This window comes from Podarcis bocagei (genome assembly GCF_964188305.1).
Source record: "Podarcis bocagei genome assembly, chromosome: Z".
NCBI lineage: Eukaryota > Metazoa > Chordata > Lepidosauria > Squamata > Lacertidae > Podarcis > Podarcis bocagei.
Window position 1 is genome coordinate 53077697 of NC_138140.1, and position 23413 is coordinate 53101109.

At 43.3% G+C, this 23413-nt stretch overlaps 1 long non-coding RNA gene across 1 annotated transcript; it reads right to left on the minus strand.

Annotated features, from left to right (window-relative positions):
- Nucleotides 1-8893: 8893 nt before the first annotated feature.
- LOC308579449 lies at nucleotides 8894-13158 on the minus strand. Its single transcript, XR_014004487.1, has 3 exons — nucleotides 12995-13158; nucleotides 10136-10296; nucleotides 8894-9187 (listed from the first exon to the last, which is right to left on the minus strand). It is a non-coding gene; the product is annotated as an uncharacterized lncRNA (long non-coding RNA).
- Nucleotides 13159-23413: the final 10255 nt, after the last annotated feature.

Genomic DNA, 23413 nt, shown 5'->3' on the forward strand with positions numbered 1-23413 from the left:
ATTTCTGGGTTAGCGGAGTCTGTAACCTGAAGCGTCTGTAACCCGAGGTACCACTGTATTGTTGGACTACCACTGCCATCATCCCTGACTGCTGCCCCTGCTAGCTATTGATGATGGTGTTCTAAACAGACGGAAGGGGGAGGGTTGACCTTTTGGAATTTTGTATGGTAATGTTCAGTTATGCCATCGGAAGAACAGTTGCACTATGGTCCAAGGTCCTATTTCATTGCAGGGAATCACACCCATAGACTCTAATGTGTTTGTAGCCATGGCTGTACTCCTTAACATTGTTTCTGTTAAAAGAGTCACACAAGCAAGACAAAATAACAACCAGCAAGGCAGTGATAAGGAAAAAACACACATTTTATTCACACCCCCTATCAGCAAGGATGTGGGCTTAAGCCTGAGATAAATGGTTATGCAAAACACTAGCATATGCCCAGACTTGTTCCAAACAGGAAAAACAATTAGTGCCTCCAGCAGGCTTTACACACAAGAAAACCACAAGTTGCCTCATGGTATGCTTGTTATGAACACTTACCTGCTATTATCCTAAGGCTGATATTAATAACTTTGTTATTACACAGCCCCCATACATAAGAGCAGCCAGTACCACCAAATGATCACAGAAGTGCCACTGATTCAATAACGTGGGTAGACCGTTTGTGCAAAACACTGTATTCAAAATGATCTGTCAAGCTTTGGCCAATCAAAAGTTAGCAGCCAGCGCCACTTGGGGTACAAATCACGGGTACTGCAGCCTTACATCGCACAGACTAAGGTAAACTAATATAAATTCACTAAAAATCAACGTTCCAACAGATCTTCTCCATTCCACTTTTGTTCCACTCTGAAAAGGGATTGGGAAATATGACTCTAGATGCCATGGATCCCAAGGCATGAAGTCACGTACTCAGTGAACCTCGCCCTAGAGAGTGTCAAGTCCAGGTGTCAAGCTGCCACCCATCACAATCACAAAGGTGGTCAAACCAGGAATGGATTCAGACCAGGACACAAAGAGACTGTGATTTACTTAGCTCAAGGGTAAATAGCTTTGTTTTCTATCATCAATGGGTGTCTGGTGACTGTCAGGAGGGAGGGGCAGGTACCTGAAACTCAGGTTACAACCCCTGGACCTCCCCTTGTGTGACAAATTAGTGATGTAGCAATGATGTATTGATGATGATGTCTGAACTGTATTCTGGGATATGGGGAAAACTTTTAAAAGTCAATGTCTTCTTTTGTTCGGGGTCTTGCCTCTCCGTTGGATTAGGTAGGACCCTGCTATAGTACAGTTACCAGATATTTTTCAATGAATCCGGGGACTTTTCAATGTCAATGGATTTTGTATGGGGACTGATTTGTAAATCCAGGGACTGTCCCCAGGAAACAGGGTTGTCTGGTAACCTTATGCTATAGCAGTTTGCTTTATACCAAATAAAGGTCAGGCTTCTTAAGCCACTTTGCTTCAGGTTACTCTGGATGGTGTCCGTTTTTACTCCTCTCTGGCCGCGGAAACCACACAAGGATGCACGGGAGAAACGTACTGAAAGGAAGGCACACCCACATCGTGATCAACTCCGCCCGGAAACCAATGTCCCCACTGTGGAAGGATGTGGGGATCCAGAATTGGCCTCCAGTCACTTACGGACTCAATGTTAAAACAGTGCTTATGGAAGATAATTTTACTCAGCTACGAGGGATAGAAGAAGAAGAAGAAGAAGAAGAAGAAGAAGAAGAAGAAGAAGAAGAAGAAGAAGAAGAACCGTGTCCCGTAAGGGCCAGAAGCAGTTATTGCCGTGTCTTTTTCAGTGGGAAAGATTGTCCAACATCTGGGAACCCAAGGTCAAGAAAGGCTGTTCTCAAGTTTTCATTTCAGCACTGCAATGAGTTTTCTAGGAATAGACTGCCATCGTGTGGCAGAAAGGAAAGAGACCTTGAAGGGAAAATGCACTTGTAAGGCATCTTTCATTATTTTAAACAATGGTTTGACTTAAACTTTTACATCTTCCTTCCAATTCCCAGTTCAGAAGTTTGCTATTTAAAATGGAATAGATGCAGCCTTCATATTTATTTCCCTCTGTTTATTTATTTATACATATACACACATATTCAAATACTGTAGGTATTATAAACAAAACACATTCTTCAACTTTAACATTACAAATTACATACAGCGGTACCTCGGGTTACATACGCTTCAGGTTACATACACTTCAGGTTACAGACTCTGCTAACCCAGAAATAGTGCTTCAGGTTAAGAACTTTGCTTCAGGATGAGAATAGAAATTGTGCTCCGGTGGCACGGCGGCAGGAGCGGGAGGCCCCATTAGCTAAAGTGGTGCTTCAGGTTAAGAAGTTTCAGGTTAAGAACGGACCTCCAGAACGAATTAAGTATTTAACCCGAGGTACCACTGTATTCACATTAGTCAAGTATTTGTACACATTTCCCTTTTCACATATTCCCTTGTGACTTCCCTCTCCCCTGTGCATGGCATCTTTAATTCTATTTTATAATATTACTATTGTGTTTATATTTATTATCAAGCACATTCAAAATTCCTTCTTTCATTTCATAAATCTTATCTTTCTGAGATGAATCTATTCTTATCAATAAATTACTGTTGGAACATCTTTGTGTCATGTAGTCATCAACACATTTCCATTTCTTTCTAAGATTCTGGTTGGATTGTATTGATTATTGCTGTCATTTTAGCCAATTCAAAAAATTCAAGTTGCCAATCTATCACTGAGGGTATTTCTTCACACTTCAAATTTCTAGCAACCAATAATCTAGCGGCAGCTGTAGCATACAAAAAGATTCTAATTTTATCTTTTGGACTGTCATTTGAGACTATCCCCAAGAGAAACACCCAAAATTTACTTTAAACATTTTTTTCAATTCCTCATATATGTTATTCCAGAATATTTTTATTTTGGTACAATCCCACCACAGGTGGTAGAGTGATTCTTCTGATACTTTACATCTCCAACACAAATTTGATGGCAATTTATAAACTTTTGCTAATTTAACGAGTCATGTACCACCTGTAACACATCTTCATATATTCTTTAATAGTGCAACAGGCGGTAAAATTGGTAGGTTTTCCAAAACTTTTCCCATTTGTCTAGCCAAATCGCGTAACCAAAATCCTGTCCCCATTTAATCATGACTTCTTTAATCTGCTCATCTTTTAATTCCCATTCAAGTAATGTTATACATTTTTGATAGATTCTTCTTAGAACTATTCAGAAATTCTGACTGAAATTTGGACTCATGCAGAGATGAATTTATCATTAAGTTTGTAATATTGTAACCAGCTGGTACAAAACTGTTTAAGTTCTTCATAAAGTTTCAGCTTTAGCTGTCCCTTGTTCTTCTTTTAGGTCTTTAGAAGTAACTCCAATTCCCCCCCCCCCCCGTTTTTCTTTTTAACTGAAATCATTTCAAGTGGTGCTGCCCACCAAGGGGTCTTGGGTTCTAATAAACTATACTTCCTCCAAATTTTTATTAATGAGTTCCCAATTATATGATTCATAATCATTTGTCTTGTACCTTTGTCTTGTTATCTAAATGGCAGGCATGCCACCCATGTCTATTGTTGTCCCTCTAGATCTAATATATCAGTATTGTCCGATGAAATCCATTCTTTGATCCAGCAGAGGCAAGAGGCCTTGTAGTAGATTTTCAAATCCGGGAGTCTGAATCCCCCCCCCCTCTTCTATTAGTAAGTTATTTATATTTGGTACGAGGTCTCTCATTTCTGTTTTAGTGTGTGTTTTTTATCCTATTGTTTTAAATGCCCTGGTGCTTCTTTAGGAGGAAAGTGAGAAATTAAAAATAAAATACAGTACTTTAAAAATGTTTACTTCTATCAGTTAATGAAAGCATATCCTATTGGCAGGTGGGTGCTTACACAAACAGGACACACAATGACCAGTCATTGCAACTGCCATTCTGCTTGGGCATTTTCTTTACTGCTAGGCTGTTTAAAGCAGAGCTTTCCAAACTGTGACACAATGCTGTGTGCAGGTGTGTTGCACAATCGCTCCCTTCGCTTCGCTAGTAAAACTGAATTACTGTGTTGCAAAATGATTAATGTCTAAAAAGTGTCACCAAAATGAAAAAGGTGGCAAAGGTGCAAACAGAGCTGTGCATCCTGTGAACCTCGAGAGACCTGTGGGTATCGGGGGAGCTATACAAATTGAATGATTAAATGGTTGGCAAGCAGCCAAACAATTGCAGCTGCCAGTTAACACAACAGATTTAAAGATGCAGGACATTTCGAATTCAAAGAATTTACTTGCACCTTCTCCAAAACTGGTAAACTTCTGCTAGATCAATGAAAGGCATTATGCCACCATTGCAAAGTCCTCTGCAAGGTTTATCACATCTTGGCACCTTCATTTTTAATCTTCCAGTGGCTTGAGATGGCAACCTCCACAAGGAATAGTCCTGAAATGGTAGAATGCACTGTGCCACCTAGGAAGAGCATCACCCTTGTCAGGAAACCAGAACCTTTATTAGGACCAACGAGAATATGTGGTAATATAGTATATGCCCCAATAGCCTCCATATGAAAAGATGTAAAAGAAAAAAGAATATGTCTGCCTTCAGCAAGCCTGACAGAGGGTGGACCCCCAGTTCTCCTCTTCCAGGTCGGATTCTGGAAGCATGCTTTTCCTCTGAGAACATTGGTTACTTTCTATGCATGTCTAAAGCCAAAGGAAATGTCTCTGCATAAGCCTGTGTGATTTATAGGCAAGTGGTTCCCCAGCAGCCCAAGCTGCAATGACAGAGTAAACCCATCTCAAACATCAGTGCTGTAGTTGCTAAAGAAATCCACTAGTCAAGCAAGCTTTCAGATTCTGCAGAACTCTTCAGCAGCCTGCCTATGATGACTGCACTGAAAAAGCATCATGCAGCAGCAAGTCTCAAGCAGCACAGGCTGACTGTTCTTTTCAACACCTTCACTTCTGCTGGACATCAACACTCCCAACTCCTATCAGCCCCTGCAACCAGGGCCACGGCCAGGAAGAATGGGTACACTGGAGCCTAAAAATCTTAAGGGCACCAGGTTGCATAAAGCCGTTGGAAGGTTTTCTTTCTTTCTGTGCAGCTCTCCTCTTGAGGGGGTTTTGATTTCTAAAAATATCAGCATTTCAGAACACATGCAGCCACCAACTACATGGAATCAAAGACGTCAGCAGGAGAAAGTTTCTGCTGCCTCCATCCCTCATTCAACATCACCTATTCTGGGAGAATGGAAAAATTTAGGGATAGCGCCCTTTGGTTTGGTAAGCTACCTCCTGCTTCAAAGTTACTGATTTGCTCGGACTGAAAAGGCACAAGATCCCAGCTCAAATTCAACAGGCAGAAACCATTTTTTTTAAAATCTCCACTTTATTTTTTGCAACAAATAACCACATGCAGCAGTCTTACAAATTCCTTTCTGATATTTCAGCAGCAGCAGCACAGCCATTGCTGCAATTTGTTTTTTTATTGGATTTATACCCCACCTTTTCCTCCAAGAACCACAAGGTGGCATACAAGGTCTTCCCCCTTCCTTACTTAATCCCCACAAACAAACCTTGAAGGTAGGTTAGAATGAGAGGTGGTGACTGGCCCTAGGATACATCCACTGGTGGACTTCATGGTTGAAGGGATCTGAATCCAGGTCTCCCAGATCCTAGCCGGGATCCCCAACCGCTACATCCCACTGGCTGTCAAACACATTCAGGCCTCTCTCCCCAAGGACAGCCCTCAACTCCTCTTCCCCTTCCAGCCTAGAGAAGACTAGAGAACACCAAAGGTCCTGCGGTTTACAGATGGATACCGTGCAATTTTCGTCCTGCTAGTCTAATCAAAATTGCATCGTAATCCACCCGACAACAGCAGAACACGGGCTCCCGGTCCTCTCCTCCCTCTTACCCTCTGCTCCCGAAGAATTTCTCTCCCTCTCCACAGGCCGGGACAAGTGCAATACTGTCCAGAGAACCCACAAGTAATGCAACAAATCCCAACCCAGGGAGAAGCCAGTTTTCTAAAGCTGCCTTTGAAAGCAAAGTGAGAATAAAGAGGACAGGGGGGAAAGCCTGCCCCGTCTCTTCCCTCCCAGCCCTGGGGGGACGGAGCTCCTCTCTGCTCACACCACCACCGTCAGTTTTGCATGGATTTGCACAGCAATGGACACCAAGCTGGGATGCAAACCTGCAAAACGGACTGTAGATCAGCACATGGTCTCCTCAGGCGCTACTCCGCCCCCCACCGGACCCAACGTGGCGTTTGCCGTCCAACAGTACTGTAAGTGCCCATATTGCAGTAGATCTAGATGCACAACTACCTGCACTATGAGCACTTTGCCACTGCCAAGACAAAGCAGAGATTGCTGGGAATCCTTCGGGAAAGCATTTTGGATAGGGAGGCTCGCAGGTGACTCTACTAGTCTTCTCAGCTAAGGCTTTGTTTAGACAAACTTACCCAGACATGCATTTTAATCTGGTGTTTCACTTATCACATAATTTTTTTAGTACAGTGGTGCTGTTGTTGTTTAGTTGTTTAGCCGTATCCGACTCTTCGTGACCCCCTGGACCAGAGCACGCCAGGCACTCCTGTCTTCCACTGCCTCCCGCAGCTTGGTCACTCATGCTGGTAGCTTCGAGAACACTGTCCAACCATCTCGTCCTGTCGTCCCCTTCTCCTACAGCGGTATCTCGGGCTAAGTACTTAATTCGTTCTGGAGGTCCATTCTTAAGCTGAAACTGTTCTTAACCTGAAGCACCACTTTAACTAATGGGGCCTCCTGCTGCCACTGCACGATTTCTGTTCTCATCCTGAAGCAAAGTTCTTAACCTGAGGTACTATTTCTGGGTTAGTGGAGTCTGTAACCTGAAGCGTATGTAACCCGAGGTACCACTGTAGCTGTTTTAACTGTTTTTATTGAAAATTTTATGACATTGGGGTTTTTTGTAATTCACTTCCGAGGTTTTTGGGTTGTTGTTTTTTACAAGGGAGTAAATTTTATGAACAGAAAAAAATCACCAGACAGGGCTGGGAAGGACCAGGTCTAAAAGTGAGGAAAGCCTGTTACTCAATGCAGACCATAGTGAGCTGGGTGGGCCTTTTGCCTGACTTGGTGAAAAGGTCTTCCTGTGTTCCCAAGATGCCAAGGCACTTTTAAAAGCTAGTGTGGAACATGGAAGCCTATCTGCCCGAGCACTGTGGCAAACAGGATGCTAGATGAGCACTGAGCCCTAAACCTGAGAACACAAGAGTGACTTCTGGAACAGGCCAATGGCTAATCCAGTCCAGCCCATGGGAAGCCCTCCACCTCCCATGGTTTCCAGCCAAGAAGCCTTGCTGCCTCCATAGATTTATCAAGCCTCTTTCAAAGCCATCCAAGGGGGCGGCCATCCCTGCCTCCTGCCGGGGAACTACGCACTGTGTGAATCAGACTTCTATGTATCCTGAATCTTTCAACACTCAGGTTCATTGCCTACCTGTGAGTTCTACTCTCAGGAACTCTTGTGCTTATCAATTAGTATCAGTAAGCCTTCTAAATCAATTTTGGGAGACCTGTGGCCCTCTAAATGTTGACAGGCTCTAAGCTCCCTTATGCCTCACCCAGTGTAGCCAGTAACAGGGATAATGGGAATTGTGGTACAGGAAAATCACAGGTTTCCCTATCCCTGTCCTAAATGGGCAGTGATGTGTTTTAAGTCCTCACCCTATGCATCTTGAAATGAACCAAAGGTTTTTTTTAAGAGTGGAGAAAGCACACTTTAGTTATTTTTGCTTTCCCCCATATGAATTATGGAAAGAGTTTTGCAGACTTGAATTTAAACACCCTAAACCATGGACCTGTTTCAGCTTTATATGGGATATGTTTGTGAATTCTGCCAGGCAATATTACTGTTTCCATTCTCATATGTCCACGTATTTGAAGGCCACAGCTCAGCAGCAGAGCACCTGACTTGCATGCAGAAGGCCCTGGATTCGATCCCCAAGGGCAACTCCAGATGGGGCTGGGACAGACTCCCTGCCTGAAACCCCCGAGAGCCATTGCTGCCAGTCAGTGTAGAGAATGCTGAGCTAGATGGACCAATGGACTGGGGCAACATTAAGGTAGCATCCTACGTTACAAGGCAAGGGTTTGCATCAATTAAACGGCATATAAATTTCATTAAATAAAATATCAAGTGAAAGGGGCAAAATTGTTTTGATTCAGAGTTGGGTGACCTACACTGCAACACCAAAAATGACTTTTGCTATCCCACTGGATATTAGACTGGATTATTGCAATGCACTGCATGTGGGTTCTATGTGGGGCTTCAGCTGGTGCAGATGACATGAACATGCTTCCACCAACGCATGGCGCCACGGTTAAAAGATCTGGCACTGGTCACTGAGCCAAGCCCACTGTCCTCATGTCAATGAAGAGTCAAGCCTTGGGTGTTGTGGGTTCAAAGTTATGGCACATCCTCCCACAAGAAGTTAAGCAGGCACCACCCCTGAGTTTCACACACCTGGTCAGAACTGTTTTGTTTCAGGAGACTTTTGATCCCTAAATGGTTCTCAGGTGTTTTATGTTTATTTATTTTTAAACAGATTTTAAATTCATTTAAGTTTAAAATTTTGGAGGTTTAATTGGTTTTAAATTTTGTATATTGTGCAACTTATTGCTGTAAACCAATTTAAATTTAAACGAAACAGCATTTGTTGTGTCAGAAAGTGCAGGTGGTATCCAAATACCATTAACTTTTCATACTCCTGAGAAGCACACCAGATTTAAAAAAGAAAAATGCACACCCAATAGAATTTAGGCAAGCTGGTGAAGAGTCTGAGTTACTGCAAAACTCCCAAGGGGCTGAAGCAGCTCAGATATAAAAGGTCTGCGATACCAAGTTCCCAGTTTATTGCATAAAAGCATGCAAAACATCACACAAAAATACAAACATAAATAAAAGAATGCTTTAAAAAAAATCAGCCCTCCATAACCATTTCAGAGGCGAGCAATAAAAAGGGGGAGCTCATGGTGGCGCGGTGGTTAGAGTTTTGGACTAACCTTCACTCAGCCATCAAGCTCACTGGGTGACCCAGGGCTGGTCACGGTCGCTCAGCCTAACCTCCCTCACAGAGTTCCTGTGAGGACAAAATGAAGAGAGCCATGTGCAGCACCTTCGGCTCCTAGGAGGAAAGGTGGGGTAGGAATACAGTCAATCTACAGAAGCCAGAGAAACCAAACAGGGTCCAGGACGCAGTTTGCAAGTTAAGGTGCATTTCTACGGGATATGTGGATAGGAGCAATTACTGCTTACAGTTTCTATTAGGCAGTTGTTGTTCTGCAAGAAAACTGAGAACGTGGTGCATATCGGGTAGGGGGCAGATGTAGTTTCAAACCCAGCAGGTTGGAGTGCCAAAGGTTCCCCACTCCACTCTTTTCAATAACCTTTCATTCAGCATTCAGAATTCACCAGGCACATTTTCCATCTGGCTATTGGCCACTTGCAACCAAGTGAAGATGACTGGGCACCAGAATGGCACCTGCCATCTCCACCATGCCCGGGGATCCTTGGATTTTCCCTGTTTTCACACACTAATACCCCATCCTGTAAAATTCTATCCACCTGCACAATCAGAATGAATTTCTGGAACCAAACAGTTGAAAAATACGACTTTCAAGCTGACTGGCCCCAAAATGGCAACTAGGCATTCCGTTTTGGAGAGTGTAACCCTGGTTTAAGGAGCCATTTGGCACCTGGCTTATATACCTGAGTTTCTAACAGTGCTTCCACTGGTGGAGTAATGCTGCACTCCCACATTTTCTGCAAGGTTGACTTAAAGCCTTCTGGTTCTGAAAGACGGCGGCTGTCTTCCTGTCCCTGTGACTTCAGTCAAGACTCACTGCCAGCTGCGTGTGCCAGAAGGCGCATCCAGGGCAGTAGATTCTAAGCTATTCCACTCACTGCACTAGATGCACCTTAACACAAACAGCCTTAGAGTATCCCCAGGCAGATGGAAAGGGAAAGAGGGCCAGCCTGCTCCTCCACCTGAGCAAGGGGGGGGGGCAGCCATCACACAGACTGCCACAGTGATGCTGAAGTGCAAAAACTGCAGTAGGTGATGAAATACTACCTGCACTATAAGCACTTTTGCACCACTGGCGGCTCGTGCAGAATGCAGAAGACTCAGAAACTTCCTTGCTGCAAAATTCTTCTGCAAACACTGATAAACTGGCATCCGTTGGTTGTCCGAAGGACCATTGCTGCTCTATTCCAGGGAGTAACTGTTGGGGTCTTTTTAATAAAAAAAGGGAGGGTGAGAGAAGAGAGAAAAACAGAACTAAGTTAGCACTAACTTGCACTAAGAAAAAAAATGCCCAATAAACTCTCAAAGACCCTCTCCCCCACCCAAATACTAATTTTCAGTAAAAGGGAAATTTGCAAGAAATTGGTTGCAAGCAGTTTATCAAGGGTCTGAGCTCAGTACAGTGGTACCTCAGATTACAGACGCTTCAGGTTACAGACTCCGCTAACCCAGAAATAATACCTCGGGTTAAGAACTTTGCTTCAGGATGAGAACAGAAATCATGCTCCAGCAGCGCGGCAGCAGCGGGAGGTCCCATTAGCTAAAGGGTGCTTCAGGTTAAGAACAGTTTCAAGTTAAGGACAGACCTCTGGAACGAATTATGTACATAACCAGAGGTACCACTGTATCAACAGGCAGCTCATTACACTTTGACTGACCTTCTCCTCTCTATCAGCAACTGATTTTCGAGTGCAACTGGTCCTGCAGCAGACGACCCCTTGCTGTTTTTTTAACAACTGTTACCAGGAGAAAAATATAGGGTGGTGGTACTCAAGGTTTCCAGTTGAGTTGCTATTTATACATTTCACAGGAGATAAATCAGGTTTACAAATCATTCTGGAGCCCTGAATGTTGTTTTAGGCTAGGATTCAAATCCCCACTCCTGCATGAAACTCACTGTGACCAGGTCCTATCTGCAACAATCCCATGAATCTGCCCTGTGCAATTGAGTTCCTAATCAGAGTCTCCTTCTCCTGACCCATTTTTCATTGTCTATAACAGCTTCTAATGGTTAGCAACAGTTGTAAGCTTGTGCCTTCCTTAGGGGCAAATGGCAGGTACTCATTGAACTGGCAATCGTGTCATTAAGCTGTGACAAAATGCAAACACGCTTTGTCTTGGAACATGCCCATTTATAGTTAGATGTTTCTTTGCAAAAAGAACTAGATGAAAGCTTCTACTTTCATTGTAAGTTTAGTACAAGCCCAATGTCTTTTGTTCAAGGCTTCACAGGACCTTTTCCAGCCTTTATTCCAAGTTACACCTACGCTCTCCAAGGCTCAGTTTCACCATCTTCTTAAGAGAAGTGGGAGTCAAGGCAAAGAAGAAATTCAGAATTATTCTGCACTACATTTTAGCTATATAGCATCACTGCACACTTCTAATATTTTCCCTACAACATGGAGATACGGAATTGCTTCTTCTGAAAAGATTATAAAGTTTCTTGCATACAATAATTAAAGATGATGCCAAAGACCAAGCCAGCTCTCAGACCCAAAACACCAACCTCAGGTCAATCCTGTAGGTTCTGCTTAGAGAATATGAAGTCTACAGATCAATGAAGGGGTGTCGCATTTTAGGGAGATTATAAACCCAATCACAAACTCCTCTTCCCTGCACAAGTAGCATTCCGCCCTCTTAATGCTGCTGAATTTGTTCTTTTTAATATTGACAAAGTGCATAATTCCGACAAAAGCTCAATCCTTTGAAAAGGCTGCCTGAATTAATCAAGCAAGATTCATAATTGTACACCCTACTAAGGTTAATTGAGCTGCGTTTCTGGGCTTCCTTCAAAGATTCGCATAACGAATCAACAGAAAACCTAAACGAAAAATACATCAACTCTGCCTTCTTTCCTCCCCCCGCCCCCCCCATCAAACTGCAATAAAGAAATAAAAAGCTTTTGCAGCTTTCAAAAATGTTGAAGCTTCACGATCTGAGTAGTTAAGGAAACTGTGAGGGGAAGGGAATTAAAAGGTCAGGCACCCTGCCCCTTTGCAGCCCCCTCCGCATCTGGCCAGGTCCTTAAACGAAGCGGACAGGGGCAGATTCATTATGAGGGGCTCTCACCGCTAGTTCCTGGGAGAGCTTGGAAACAGTATTTCGAGGGGGGGGGGCATCCGTAGCCATTTCCTCCAAAGCCCACCACGTGCAAACGGGGACGGAGGGCAAGCTGAAGCGCGCGCCCGGGCTTGCGCCCCTCGTGCTGCGATTAAAGAGAAAGGGGCCGCCGAGGCATTGTGGGAAAGGGAGCTCGCTATTCAAAGTGCCAAAAACGCGCCAAGCCCGGCCTCCCCCGCCTCGACAGCCCGCAGCTCACTCGCGCGAACCCACGCGGGCTAAGAGGCTGCGAAACCCACCAACCGCCCGCGCGACTGAGCTCAGGAGAGCCCCCCTCGTACCCCCCCGCCCCTGCAGTCAAACCCCGCCGATCCTCGCTGCAAACTTCTACTGCGCGTTCCTTTCCTCGGCCCCCCCAGCCGAAAAATGAAAGGCCACGCCATGCACGAGCTCCCTCTGACTCTGAAGAGGTGACGGGCGCATCGCATTGCCCCCAGGAAGGCTCGATCTCGCTCCTGCCGCCCTGCAAACTCCGAAGCGCGCAATGCTAAAATAAATAATTATAAACTTCCTCGGGGACTGTCGCTGTATAGCGTTTGGCTTTCGTTATATACATGCATATACTTTTGCAAAAGTTTCCCGCCGCCGATCCCTGCCTGCCTTCCTTCCGCAGGGCTTTGCAACTCCCGCCCCTGACCCAAAGCCGGAGCGAGAGAAAGGAGGGCGCCTCCGCGGCCAGGGGCCCCTTTGTCTCCATGCCTGGGCTGCAGACGCGGGCGGCAGCGTCGGTGCGCCAGCCCAGCTCTCCTCCTCCCTCCCCCCGCCTTCCCAAAAAAGTTTGCGCACCCTTTGCGCTGTTACCCCGCAGGCGAGATGCTCGGGGCGGCGGAACGACGAAGACACCGGGTGCGCGGCTGCCTCCCCTGCGTGCGCGGTGCGTGCGCGGTGGCTGCAACCTGGGCTCCTCGAGTCCCGGGCGCACCGCTTCCTTCGCCTCCAGCGCGTGGTGCTGCGAGCCTCCTGCCAGGGAACTACAAGCCCCGGCATACCTCGCGGGCAAAGCACATGCGCGGCGGGGCAGACGCTCTTCTTGCTCCCCCTCCCCCCCAGAGAAAGAGGGGAAACCTCCCTTCCCACCCACCCTCCGACCCCCGCCATGTGCACGAGCAATAATGCGTCTTTTAAGAGATGCAAGGAAATAACGTTTTTAAATGAATATTTTTCGTTGGGGCGGGTGGGAACCTGCAGAAGGAAGCGATGCGCCCCTCGGACGCGTGCACGCGCAAAACCAATTTAACACCCCTCACTCTCCTCCCATCTAGCCGGGCTCCTCTTTTTTTTATTTTTAGGGAAGGATCCCAGGACAAAGGGAAGGATTTTGCAAAGGATGGAAGGGGCTCTGGGAGGATCTCGCGCCCTCACCCTGCGCAAAGAAAGGCAGCGCCTGCATTGTTGCTGCGCTTGCTGGAGATCCGGAGACGGCAGCCATGAGCGTCATGCGAGTTTTGCAAAAGTGGTATCTGCCGCCGCCCCCCTCCCCGACCTTGGGCGGCTGCACTCGTAAGAACGGACTTTGCAAAGAAAAGCACGATGCCGCGCCCCCCAAAGTCAGCAGATCCACGCGCAAAATGTGTGCACGCGCTCAGTCCCACTCCTACAGGTGGCTTTTCACACGAAAGAGGCGGCCTTTGCAAAAGGCTGGATTTTGCAGCCGCTTTTGCACAGATTTGAAGGGAGGAAGCTGCAAAGTACGTGGAAGCGCCAGAGATCAAAGGAAGGAAGGCGCTTTAAAATCAAAGGTGCGCGCGCGCTTTGCACCACCGCCCCGCTTGTTCTGCTGGAAAGACCAAGAGAGGAAGATAAACACGTTACCTTTAAGTCCTGGTGCAAAAGGCTGCTATTAAAAAAAAAGAAGAGAGATTTACGAAAGTGGCGCGAAGACAATGTCATGTGACCACCACCCGAGGCGTCCCCTTTTGCCAGACAGCCAAATGAAGAAGAGGGGGAGGAGCACATCCGCTCCCCACGCAATTAGCATAATTAATTGTGTCCTGCAGTTGAGCCCACTTGGCCAATAGGAGCCCAAGGAAATCCAGCCCCGTCCGCGCATCTTGGAGGAAGAACAACTTTTTTATTTGGCGGCACATCGTTCTGTGCAATGATATAAGCATTCTGCAAAGTTTTCAGCAGTTTCATTCACAACCTTGTGGCCGAAGAGAGATTTGAAACCACGTCTCCCTCGTGTATTATCATTATTATTATTATTATTATTATTATTATTATTATTATTATTATTATTATTATTATTATTACATTTTTAAAAACTTAGTTTTGATGCTCCTTCCCAAGGTAAAAATGTAAAGCCATCTTCATTTAAAATTCTCTAACTGGATATTTTAATAAGGCTGTAATCATAAACTTACTAAGTTGTGCCAAACATTTTGTCATTCTTTATGGTTACAGTACAGACTTATTAAAATCTCCAGTTAGAGGATTCTAAATGAAGATGGCTTTACATTTACTGCTTAATATGTAAATGAAAATAAATGTATATACAGCATTTAAAACCAAGAATACAAAGAAATACGTCCGAAAGAACAGAGAACCCATCAACGGAACATTCAGTTTAATATCAATAGACAATAAAACAGACGCGTGTAGTGAACCTTGTAAGCCCGGGAATGCCTGTTTAAATAGATGGGTCTGTAGGAGTTGTTTAAAGCTTTTCAGTTTCTGCCTGGTGAACAGAGTGTGTTCCAGACTGGATGAGACCCCAGCAAAAGCTGTGCAGTGCCTCTGAATAAACACACTTGGGGATTGAACTATTAGTGCTTTTCGTTCCTTAGACGTCCCTCTCCTTTTATGCCAATATAATTTTAAAGTAGGGATTGATTGATTGATTGATGATGATGATGATGATGATCATTTTGCAAACACCTCTCCTTGTCAGAAAGGATTGATACCTATAGTGGACTGATCCACTCTGCAGCCCCAAGTCAGTCTGCATTTATTTTCTATTTCTATGTATTTATTTGGGAAGCTTTGCATATCAGATAATCAAACAGCTCTCTAAGTGGTGCACATGATAAAACTGTAGATGAGGCACAGCTAAAATCCACAGAATCAACTGGTAAAAAGCAAATATACATTAAATAATGGTCATTGAAATAGAGCTAAAATTAGTAAAACTAAATTATTATTATTATTATTATTATTATTATTATTATTATTATTAATTAGATTTATTTACTGCCCTTCATCACAACATCTCACGATATAGATAGCTAAATTATATGTCTGGACAGGCTTACTGAAATAAGAAGCTTAAGCAACAGCGGGAGGGGTCTTATGCCAAGTGTCAATAGGCAGAGGAAGAATGTACATCCTCATAGCAACTTTGGGCTGCAAGAGAGTAGCTGGCACAGGGCTCACCCAGTGAAGCTCATGTATGAGTGGGGATTTGAACCCAGATCTCCCCACCCCATGTCCAACACTTGAACCACTACCCCACAGGGACACAGGGGCTGTACACATAACGAGGACGGCATTTCACACATTGGATGAAGTAGTAGACTCTCTTACAAATTGGTTAGCCATTAAAGTGCTACAAGACTATTTGTTGTTGTTCTTAATAAAGGAGCAATTCAATGTCACCTCCACCTCAATTGCCTGAGTCCTCGGCACCTTTCGCCACATTCGTGGAGTTTCACAAAGATCTAACCATATTCAGAATGTACACCACTGGTGTCCAGATCGATTTTTATGCTAGACACAGATTATTCTCCTTCACATGTTTTATGTTTTGTTTCATTTTTAATATACTGCATAGCACGCAGAAAATATTTGCATTTGCAGTCTGTAAATTATAATAAATAAATTTGTTTTGGGTTTTTAAAATTCTCTTATTCACACTGAAATAAAAAAATTACAACATATTAAAAAAGGAGGATTAGATTATTTCAGGGAATGGAGATCTCTACAGAACAAAAGGTAGCCTCTCCCTCCACATTCTCTACCCTTCTCCCCCCCCCCAGAACAATGTGTTCAAAACAGCTACAGCCCGCAAAAAGCACGTGATCCCCTTCTGTTCTTCTTTTTTAACCAACCCTGTGGTCAAGCTGAGGCTAAAAGCTAAGAGCTTGTGACCCCTCAGTCTCTCTCCCCTCCCTCCTCCCAGGCCACTACTGCCCTGAGCTCCAAAACGAAAGGGAAAACTTAGTGATGGTTGTCTTTTAAAAAAATTGTTAGGTGAACAATGTTTAGCTTTTGCTCTCTCCCTCTTCTGCAGTGCAATCCTATATACATGTACTCAAAAATACCGTAACTCTCACCAAGTTCAGTGTGAATTCCTCCCAAGCTAGGGCATGGAGGAGCACAGCCTTAGAGAACCAGGCACCAGCGGGAAGAAGGCCCTTGTTTAACCAAAATGTGTTAGAGGCTGTGGAGTCTTTGGGGTATTGCTGGTGTTCCCCTCCAGTTTCCAGTGCTAAACTGCGCGAACATTTTCTTTCCAATCTAGGTCTTTGCTTCTAATTACCCACAGTGCTTTCAATAAATGCATTTCAGGGGTTCAAATTATTTTTCTCATCTCACTGTATCAGGAACTACCTGAGAAACAGTAAATACCTAGGAAAGTGGAAGCAAGGAGGCCACAACTACCTGTTCTCTTTAGATCAAAAGGTTTTTTTAAAGATCCCATTCACCCTTTTTTCTGAGAGGGACTTCTAAACCTGATTCAGATCACAGGGTCTGAAGAAGGAATGCCAGCTCAGTCAACAACATGAGAAGCATATTTATACAGAAATTTGTGTGCATAATTTGCAGCTGATCTTAAATGTGCATTGGCAAGCATTGAGAGAGGATTAGATGCAAGCAGTACATATATACATGGTGTATACAGTATTCTACGATTAACAAACCTCCCATTTGATTCTGAAATAAAATTAAGTGCCTCTTCTAACCTCAACTATTGGCAACTTAGATTCAAACAACAGCAAAGGGGGGGGGGAGTCAGTCCCCATGGAAACCAGCAAGCTTTGTTTGTTACACAAGAAGAAATTAGCTTTTGTACAACTGTTATTCACTACAGTTTATTTACAGTTCACTACTGTTATTTACTACAGTTAATTTCTCTTTTTACAGTCTAGAGGGCCAACTTAATTTATATTTTAAGGGAGAGCCTTCTGCAGTTCTATTACAGTTGTTGTTTTGGCCAGTGTGCATATCTGAGATTAAGAAAACAGGCACCAAATGCAGCAGATTCCACAGATGAGGTGGGAAGAGGCTATTTTGTCACTGGATACATTTGCAAAAACGATCTGAGTCCTGAAACAATTTGAGCAGACATGTTCCTTTGTGTTGCTCAGAGTGTGGTGTTAGATTTCTCACAGCTAGATGAAATGTTTACTTGCTGCTTTATACACACACCCAAAGATCTATGTGTCCTTATTAAGTGAAGTAAATCATTTAGGGAGCCCAGAGCCCCAAAATGGAGAAGAATTTTAAACACTGAAATTGAAAACTGTATTTTTAAAGTTATTTTTATTCATGGCAATTTGTCAATTTTTGAGAAAATCAGCATTGTGGTGAGCAAATGGAAACAAGCAGTGTATTTGCTACAGTGGGTGTTTTAAGAATGTGCAGTAGCAAACAGAAAACTACTTTAGAAGTTAGGTGTAGTTATTTACCTGATTAAATAGTTAATTCGGTTTTTAAAAAGATAACACCCGCTAAAATATTTCTCAGAAAGATGTACATCCCAGGGAAAAAAATATTTGTCCCCTGTACAAACTATTTGAAGATATTTTAGAACAATGCTCTGCACGTTTCAAGAGATAAATTTTCTGGCTGCATTTAAATATATATTAAAACAGTTTATGCAATACAATTTAGGAATCAATTAAGCAGTTGTTTATGTCAATTTAATAAAGACAGCATGTGTATTTCTGTAACTTTATATGCTTCCCAGACCCTTTTGGCTTCTAGTTCAGCATATCATCCTTTGGGTTTGCAAATGAAATGGAACCTCAGTTTAAAAAGGCGTTTAATATAAATATAAGTTACCCTTTTTGTTTTTACCCAGTTAACAAGTTAGCAGAGAAAACCAAGTAATTTTACTAATCTATGCTAATTTTACTAGTCTAATTATGCTATGTGAAGGGTTTTTCAGAATGCCTAATTTGCACTCTTTGTAACCTTTCAAAGAACACGTAATGATATTAACACATTAAATTTTAAGAAGTTAAGGGATATATACACAATACACATACAGATTTTAAGCACCTTTTCCCTACTTATTTTCTAGTTATTCTGAGTGTCTCTTTTCTAGTTTTTAATGTGCTTTTTCCTGCTGGATTCACACTCTTTTAAGTATTGTCTTGAGTCTTCTATTCCAGTCTCAGAATGAGAAGAATATATTGACAGTTTTAGTGCTGGGGAGAACTAGTCTCGGTGAAATCTTATTCATATTAAGGGAACAAAAGCATATAAAAAGCAGCAAAAATAAAGGCAACCTCACCTCACTATCACAATATTGCAGGGAGGAAAGTTTTTCATATACAAACCTATAAAGATTCCCTATTCAAAGAGGGGAGCAGAAAAAACCCCCAAAGCTCTAGAACCCTGTGGGAATCTTTGCTGCCATTAAAAATAATTTAGAGGTTCAGAATACTGTATGAAGGCAATGGATGAGCAGCTACTAGAGGGTATTCAGGATTGTGTAATGTAATTCTTAAAAAAAAAGTGAGATGTCATTTTCTTGAAGCCTTTCACATTTGATGGGGGGGCACCTTCTGGCAGCCACCTTAGGTATTGCTGACTCCAGTAAAATAGCTGGTGAAATCACTTCCCCACCCCCTACCAATTAAATTAATTTATCACAGATCGCATAAACAGCATCTTCAATATCAATAGCAGAATAGTATTCTAATGTCTTGATGACCTATGCATTGTGTAAAGTTCAAAAATGCAAAATGTTAGCCATTATTTCCATACGTTTAAATATTTATCAACACATTTTGTTAAGACTACATTTGCAACATGTAGAGTTTATTCTCCTTATGTTTGCAACAGAGTCCAATCATTTTAATGTTTTCGCTTCTGAGTCGTTTTTATTTTTTGTTTACTTATACCTCATTGTGGGAGCTTACTATAGATCCCCAAGCCAAACGGAGGACATAGATGATGCCTTCCTGGAACAGATGGCCAAGCATGCAAAAGGAAGGGAGATAGTAGTAATGGGGGACTTCAATTACCCAGATATTTGTTGGATGTCAAACTCAGCCAAGAGCATAAGGTCAAACAGATTCCTCACTGGCCTTGCAGACAACTTCATTGTCCAGAAAGTGGGAGAAGCAACAAGAGGAACAGCCATTTTAGATCTGGTCCTAACCAATGTTGATGACCTGGTTAGTGGGGTAGAAGTGGAAGGATCATTAGGCGCGAGTGATCATGCTCTTCTGAAGTTTACTATACAGCGGAAAGGAGCAGCCAAGCATACTAGGACTCAATTTCTTGACTTTAAGAAAGCCGACTTCATAAAACTTAGGGAAGTGCTGGGTGAGATCCCATGGACAATACTAAAAGGAGAGGGAGTTCAAGATGGCCGGAAGTTTGTTAAGAGGGAGATAGTAAAAGCACAACGTCAGGCAATACCAATGAGACGGAAACATGGAAGGTGCCTAAAGAAGCCAGGGTGGCTATCTAAAGAACTTTTAACTGAGTTAAGATTAAAAAAGGATGTGTACAAAAAATGGAAAAGGGGGGAAACCACCAAAGAGGAATTCAAACAAATAGCCAGCACGTGTAGACACAAAGTCAGAAAAGCTAAAGCACAGAATGAACTCAGGCTTGCTAGAGAGGTTAAAAGCAACAAAAAAGGCTTTTATGGGTATGTTCGTAGCAAAAGGAAGAACAAAGAAACAGTGGGGTCACTCAGAGGAGAAGATGGTGAAATGCAAACAGGGGACACAGAAAGGGCTGAACTCCTCAATGCCTTCTTTGCCTCAGTCTTCTCCGATAAAGAATGTGACAGGCCAATGGCTGTAATAAATATCAATCAATCAAATCAATCCGATAAAGAAAACAATGCCCGACCTGAAGAATTTGGAGCAAATGATTCGGCAAAGGAAACACAGCCCAGAATAACTAAGGAGATAGTACAAGAATACTTGGCTAGTTTAGATGTATTCAAGTCTCCAGGACCAGATGAACTGCATCCAAGAGTATTAAAAGAACTGGCAGATGTGATCTCAGAACCACTGGCAGTCATCTTTGAGAATTCCTGGAGAACAGGCGAAGTCCCGGCAGACTGGAGGAGGGCAAATGTTGTAACTGGCTGACTGACCGAACCCAAAGGGTGCTCATCAATGGTTCCTCTTCATCCTGGAGAAGAGTGACTAGTGGGGTGCCACAGGGTTCTGTCTTGGGCCCGGTCTTATTCAACATCTTTATCAACGACTTGGATGATGGACTCAAGGGCATCCTGATCAAATTTGCAGATGACACCAAACTGGGAGGGGTAGCTAACACCCCAGAGGACAGGATCACACTTCAAGACAACCTTGACAGATTAGAGAACTGGGCCAAAACAAACAAGATGAATTTTAACAGGGAGAAATGTAAAGTATTGCACTTGGGCAAAAAAAATGAGAGGCACAAATACAAGATGGGTGACACCTGGCTTGAGAGCAGTACATGTGAAAAGGATCCAGGAGTCTTGGTTGACCACAAACTTGACATGAGCCAACAGTGTGACGCGGCAGCTAAAAAAGCCAATGCAATTCTGGGCTGCATCAATAGGAGTATAGCATCTAGATCAAGGGAAGTAATAGTGCCACTGTATTCTGCTCTGGTCAGACCTCACCTGGAGTACTGTGTCCAGTTCTGGGCACCACAGTTCAAGAAGGACACTGACAAACTGGAACGTGTCCAGAGGAGGGCAACCAAAATGGTCAAAGGCCTGGAAACGATGCCTTATGAGGAACGGCTAAGGGAGCTGGGCATGTTTAGCCTGGAGAAGAGGAGGTTAAGGGGTGATATGATAGCCATGTTCAAATATATAAAAGGATGTCACATAGAGGAGGGAGAAAGGTTGTTTTCTGCTGTTGGTTTTCTTAATGTTCTTGTTATTAATACCTGTGTGTATGTATTTGGGGGGTTTCGGGGGTGCCTGCACATGTGTGAGCCACTTCAAATGTTTTGAAGAGCAAGAGGTTATAAAATAGTAATTCTGTTTTAATGACAGTTGTTATTTTCATAACTGGTTTTTATATTTTATAAACTGCTTTGAGCACTCTCTTTTTGGAGGGGACAACCAGGGTATAAATATTCCATAAACAAGCTGCCTTATACTGACTCACAGCCTAGGTCTCTCTGCCGCTGCATTGTATTCCCTGATGGGCAGCCACTCTCCAGGGTCTCAGGGGGCGGGTCTTTCTTATAACCTGCAACCTACATACACACAGCTTTTTAAAAAATACTGTTGTAAAAATTGATAAGATCAATAAAAGGAGAATAAAAGCACAACTTGTTTACAACATCTTCAATATTAAGAAATAAACATGGAATGATTGGTCAGGGTTTAAATCACTCTGTAATAATTCACTCTGAAATAAGATCAGGCACTACAGTGGTACCTCTGGTTACGTACTTAATGCGTTCTGGAGGTCCGTTCTTAACCTGAAACTGTTCTTAACCTGAAGCACCACTTTAGCTAATGGGGCCTCCTGCTGCTGCCGCACTGCAAGAGCACGATTTCTGTTCTCATCTTGAAGCAAAGTTCTTAACCCGAGGTACTATTTCTGGGTTAGCAGAGTATGTAACCTGAAGCGTATGTAACCTGAACCGTCTGTAACTCAAGGTACCACTGTATTAGCAAGAAAATTAATTGGCTGAGGAAGGAAGCTGTCTGCTGGAGGTCTAGGCTAGGCAAAAGGAACTCCCATGAGGGAAGACAAACGCCTCCTCCAGAGGGATGCATGAATCAATGGAGGTTTGTACAATACACTATTATTGTTTATAAAAGTTATAAACGGGAGCCACACTATGTCAAGGTGATATTGTTTAGTCATAACTTGCACAACTCTGTGATAGTGAGTCGAATGTCAATGTTGCGCCTTTCAGGTGAACTTGTGGACTTAAGCATGGGGGAGTTCCCTGGGAAGAGGAACCGATATAGAAATTGTAGCTCTGGAAGGAGAACAGGGGCCGCCTAACAACTCTCAGCACTCTTAACAAACCACAGCTCCCTGAATTCTTTGCGGGCAGCCCTTACTGTTTAAACTGGCATAATAGGGCTTTAAATGGATGGTGTGAATGTAGCCAGTATTAGGTGGCTTCCTATAGAATATGAGGAGACACTCCTTGTTGTACAGTAGAAGTAACTGCATGGACTTGAACTGAATCCTAAAGCTAATAATTGTCAGCCAATGCAAAGTTGCTAGAATCTGCAAAATGCACTACATGCTGGTAACAAGCAATTTTGAAGATTTTTGCCTATGAAGCTTCAGAGCCATCTTCAAGAGTAGCCTCTATTGTAAAGCACTTTACATGGTGCAATGAATCCTTGAAGTTACCAAAGGAGGGGTGGCTATGTCAAGATCCCTCCTCTCCAGCTAATGACCTCACTGAAAGGCAATTTCCAAATATCAAATACATTTTTTAGTCCATTGCATGCTCCCCTTCTAACTAAATACAGTGGTACCTCGGGTTAAGTATTTAATTTGTTCTGGAGGTCCGTACTTAACCTGAAACTGTTCTTAACCTGAAGTACCACTTTAGCTAATGGGGCCTCCTGCTGCTGCTGCCGCGCGATTTCTGTTCTGATCCTGAAGCAAAGTTCTTAACCCGAGGTAGTATTTCTAGGTTAGCGGAGTCTGTAACCTGAAGGGTATGTAACCCAAGGTACCACTGTATGTACATTCCAAGAGTGTGCTTCATGTCATAATTTTCAGGCTGCATTAACAATAGGATAATTTCAAAGTTGTGAGAAGAAATAATTCAATGTTATTTTGCAGACATGAAGTCCTCTTCTGGGATAGTGGCGTCACTAACTATCTTTTTCCCTATCAGCAATTTTTAGGCATCCTAAAGTACCGTGAGTCCCAGTGAAGATAGAGTTTTTGCAGGAAACGCTTCCCACCTTATCTTAAGCAGCAAAAGAAGAATTGCTATGGAGCTATCTTAATGCTTGAGGCAGCACTGGAAAAGCAGCAACAGGTGATGAAGAAACAGGCCCAACAATGGCCCAGAAATCTGCACACTTTT